At 31.0% G+C, this 5,292-nt stretch overlaps 1 long non-coding RNA gene across 1 annotated transcript; it reads right to left on the reverse strand.

Annotated features, from left to right (window-relative positions):
- Positions 1–2,822: 2,822 nt before the first annotated feature.
- LOC133784380 (uncharacterized) lies at positions 2,823–3,198 on the reverse strand. The gene is made up of 3 exons (XR_009871312.1): positions 3,112–3,198; positions 2,944–3,013; positions 2,823–2,862 (listed from the first exon to the last, which is right to left on the reverse strand). It is a non-coding gene; the product is annotated as an uncharacterized LOC133784380 (long non-coding RNA).
- Between the last annotated feature and the right edge of the window lie 2,094 nt (positions 3,199–5,292).

Consider the following 5,292-nt stretch of genomic DNA (forward strand, 5'->3'; position numbering starts at 1 on the left):
TCTTTGCCTTGACTACTGGCGCATTATAGCATTCTCATGCCTCCCTTTGGTTACCCTGTACGACTCCTTACCCTGTACGCACTACAAGAAAAAATAGTATTCATAACACTTAAAAACTGCTAACTGGGACTATTGATAACACTTCTGAAAATGCTAACATAGCCCCTGTTATTTAAAGTCTTGTCTTTCCTATTACAGTATTTGAATGTTATGTTCAATGTTATCTTAAACTATTCAATAACACATTTTTAGTTGCTATAATATTCAAATAATAACATTTAGATAGAGTTTTTGGTTATAAATTTGAAGTTTAATCTTATACTTTTTTCATAACACTTTTCAACTGTTACATTTGATTATTTTGATAACATTTTTAGTTTGTTATATTATATAAACCATAACGATTTTTTACGCTTATAATATGTTTTTAAATCATAACATATAGTAATAAAATTTTGTTACTTTAGTGTGGATAATATATTTTAAATTATTTTTTGATAAGTATACTTATATGGTTTTTTTTAATTAAAAGATTTTCATTATTATATTTTGATAAACAAAATCAAAATTAATCATAAAATGTAATTCTCAATAGATTGATAAACCATAAGTATTACATTAAACAATAACTAATTCAAACCATGAATGCGTATACTTCATGAGATCTTAGTTCTAACTTAAATTTGAAAGCTTAACATAATAAAGTTTTATAATCTTGAACATTTTTTACTTCAAACTATAGTTTGGATGATGCTATTGTTGCTGCTGCTGTTGCTGATGTTGTAGCTGTTCTTCAGCTTGTTGTGCTTGACTGTGAACCCCAGATGGTGTACTAGTCCTTCGAGGGAACTTGTTCAAACTCTCTGAAAAATAAATAGAGAAAGATAAGCAGCAAATATAAAACTGCTTGCTAACAAGAATGAAACTATTCTCATAAGAAATATAATCCAATCACTCAATGAACTTGGTTGGCTCAAGTTGTTAAAAGATTTTGAGAGAATGCAATATCATGTCAATGTTTTGTGAGGGAAGCCTACATGAATTTTTATTGTTTATTTATTATTAAATTATGTGGAGGAGAGTCACTCATGTTAGACAACTAATAAATTATTCGGTTGATCCTTTGTTGGAGTATAAAGATTGACCTTTCTCTCAAGAAAAAAATTGATGAGTTGGCCACTAGTGCAACTTCACTTGTAAACTAACATTAACATTTGTGTAACAGAGTTGGCCATAGCAGTTATCTAAAACTTATCAATGCACCACAGATAAATTTCACAAGGACATTTTCTTACTCAAATTCCCAAGCTATTTAACTTTCATACAAATCCCTGGACAATATTTTATTTTATTTTTTAAAACAAGGAAATGTGACATGCAATGGCAGACATTAAAAGAGAATCAAAAAACTCAAATATCAACTGCAAAGTAAATTTTACATTGTGACATGGACACATAGACTTGAAATTAATACTTAATAAATCAGATTTTTTTAATGAAAAAACTATAATAAAACTTTTGACAAGACGTCTTATGGTCCAAAATACCATTATCAAACAGCAATCAAAATACCATACTCAGAAATAAGTTAAAGATGAACCACGACACCAGAGACCAATAACATAACAGAAAACAAGGCTCTCCCAAAACTGAAAAACAACAGAAACAACTTTATACAATTGAATCACCTGAAATTGATCAGAACAAATGGCATAGGATCCTTCCTCTCTATGAGGGAAAACAAAATCAGAAGAAGAGAGAGAGAGAGAGAGATTGAGAAGAGATACGTACCATCGAGCCTACACCTCGCCATTCCAAGCCCTGCCACCATCAAACCTCACAGCCACTGGTGCACCTACAAAACATATAGAAATAAGCATAGCTAAGTGTCTAAGTCATTTGTAATTTATATTATGCACCCAAAAGCAAGCAATTTCTTCCACATCAATAAATTTATTGTCAAAAGTATTCTAAAAATGAATAATAAATGATAGTATTCTCATAACATTACATTATAATCAGAAAGATGCTACTTTAGAAGACCATGAGAATCAATGGCTAGTTAATTACTTCTGATTTCAATTAAAAATGCATTCAAGCACAATAAAAGTTAAAGAAACCAATATATATCTTAAATAAAAAATAACCACAAACATCAAAATCAACAAAAATCAGCAAGCATGAGCATATATATACATATCTTCAAATTAAAAATCAAACCACAAACTATGAATTGTCTAAGAATTTGGCCAACTAGAAATAAATAAGTTGATCACAAATTTAAATATTATTTATCTTTCCTGAAACTTCATAGAAAAAAATAAAAATACTATTCAATGCAAAAATATAAACCTAAACTTCAGTTTTTCCTTAAAACTACTGTATTTGAGACTTAAAACCCATTATCATCTCTATCAAGCCATAAATCCAGATAAACAGAAGAAAAAACCAGAACTGTATTATTTTTCTTCAAACTCAATCTCAAACTAAATCAAAACAACATTCAAATGATAGGTCTTGGAGAATTTAGCTGAAATCAGCATCATTATGAAGTGATAAACCAGATATTTCTAGACAAGTTTAGATCTATTTTGTTCCTTTGTTTACTTTTTAGTTTTAGGATATACACAAATAAGATTTAACAATAAATATATCTTAAACAAAGAAAGAAAAGAATTTAAATGTTATAAATTCTATAGATATAGGTGCATATGTAATTAAACAAAGAAAACTTACAGTGTAAAACATGTGCATATCTTTTTTTTAACTTTGATTTATGTGCAAGAATATCTCAACACAGTAGAAACAAAGGATTGACTTACAACCAACAGCCTGTTGCCCAACCTTTGCCATATCCCAAATCTGCACAATGTGTACCAAATTTAGTAGAAAACACAAACAATTGACATGTCACATGTAACGAAAATGTAATCAAGAACAAACCTTCAACGATGAATCTGAAAATCCAGCAGCAACCAATGACCCGTCAGGGGATATAGTTGAACAGTTTAAACTAGAAAAAGAAAAACCCGAAGACAAGAAATTGAGAAATTTTTTTTTACTAAAACAGAAAGATAATGTTGAACCAAAAAAAAAAATCGAAGACAATACCCATTATGTGCATTGATAAATGTATAAAAACTAACGGATGGCAGAGCAACACTGCTCAGCTGTACACGGTTTCTCAAGTCATCAAGTTGAGAAAAGTAAGAGCTTGAAGCTGTCCCAATGCAGTTGGTATTTCTCATGTACATAGTTATGAATAAAATTCATTTTATGATCAGATGTGTAGGTGTTCTTGGTTATCTATGATGCTATATTATCATTCCATGTTAAAAACAAAACAACCCCACTAAATTGTACTTTACACCTAAACCCCAGTTTGTCTATTTTCTCTTTATTTTATTTCCGTCATCATTATCATCATAAGCTAGAGATTAAAGTGGTTATATCATATTCCTGAAGTGGGTAGTTAACTAATTGAAAAGATGATGATTTTTAAAGGCTAAGTATATGAGAATTTTTAAAATACTTTGGTTTAAAGCTAAACCATTGAACATAACAATATCTTATAATCTTCATAGCTGTTTCTCTTGACTTAAAATATTGTAAAATTACATATCAATCTAGTTTCTATCAAAGATGGGTTTTTATCAAATCAACTACAGCTATGAAAAAGAAAAGGAGAGGAGCAAAAGTAAGCAAATCAACTACAACATTTATCCAACAATTTGTATTATCAGGGATGAATCATATGGCATCGTTCCTTAAAAAAGATGTAAGCCGAGGAGAGAAACGAACCTGAGATAGTGGGCGTGAGGCAGAGATAAATCTTTGGAAGGCGTGACTTCGTGAGGCGTGACTTCGTGAGGCGTGACTTCGTGAGGCGTGACTTCTTGAGGCAGAGAAAGAGCTCGTGAGGCAGAGAAGCTCCACTCCGGAGCATGACTTTGTGAGGCAGAGAAGCTCCACTCTGGAGCGTGACTTCGTGAGGCGGAGAAAGAGCTCCACTCTGGAGCATGTCTTCGTGAGGTTAGTGAAAAAGCTTCTCACTTTAGGGTAGGCACTATTAAGAATAAGATCATATCCTACTACAGAATTAAGTAATATACCCAAGGGAGCTTGAGAAAAATCGAAAAAACATTATCAAATGCATTATTCTATAAAGGCCATAAGATTCATATTCATCCATATCTTAATTCCAAAAAGAATTACAAGGGAATCCACATCTTAATTAATATATCAGCAACTACGGTTGTGTGAATCCAAATCATTACTTACTATAATCAACATGAAAAAAACAAAATTCAGAAATCCAAATATAAATAAGCATAATAGAAAAAAAAAATGAAGATTCAAACAAAGCTTGGGAACAACTGCAAGATGAAAACTAAAATAAATAAATAATATAACAAGTGAATGCAAAGCCAATCCCATAACTATCATATAAAATATAACTTACCAAAGCTATAAATATGAAAAGAGAATACAGTGCAAATAAAATCAAAGTTGTCAAACAACTTGCTGCCATTAAGAGAATACAGTAATGTATATCAATATGTATTATCATTATATTTGTATTTTACTGTTTTAACAAGTTAATAATGAGTTCATATAATCCTGTAAGTACACCGAGATGCATTTATAGTGATACTATTTTTTTTCCATCATTTTGCAGAAAAGGAAAGGGAGTTGGGGGTTGCTCACGGTGAAATAAAGTCACTGAGAGCAACCGAAACTCTTAAAGATAAGGCAGTAGAAGAGGTACCGAAGAAATTTCTACCAGCCTACTATATTCACTTGAGTTTCACATACAATAAATTCAGTATTTTAACAAATTGTGTCTGAAGTTAGTTTTTTTGTGTTGTTATTTCCTTTCCAGCTCAAGAACGAGGTTGAAAAAATGGATGAAAAAGTCTATCACTGAAAATATTCTTGAGCACAAGGTGAGTTATGGTCTTTCATGAGATATTTTCAAATATTATGAGTGTACTTCAAATAAGACTAATGGAGGCGTTTGCATTTTGACAGGTCGTGGCTAGAATTCAAGCCCTTACTTTTTTGATAGGTCATGGCTAGAAAGAGCTTTGATAGTTGAAGAGGTTCAAAACCAGAACTTTGAGTTGAGGAGACAGATTGAGATCTGCCAGGTATTTATAACATCACAGCAGATTCTAAGCCATTAAACCAGTAGCAAAATGCACCAAAGATGTTTTCAAAAAATACCTTCTTGCTTTCAAAAAATTCCATATGCACTAACAAAATGCAAAAGTAATGCCATCACAAAAAAAA

Source organism: Humulus lupulus, chromosome 6, assembly GCF_963169125.1.
Source record: "Humulus lupulus chromosome 6, drHumLupu1.1, whole genome shotgun sequence".
In the NCBI taxonomy this organism is placed as follows: domain Eukaryota; kingdom Viridiplantae; phylum Streptophyta; class Magnoliopsida; order Rosales; family Cannabaceae; genus Humulus; species Humulus lupulus.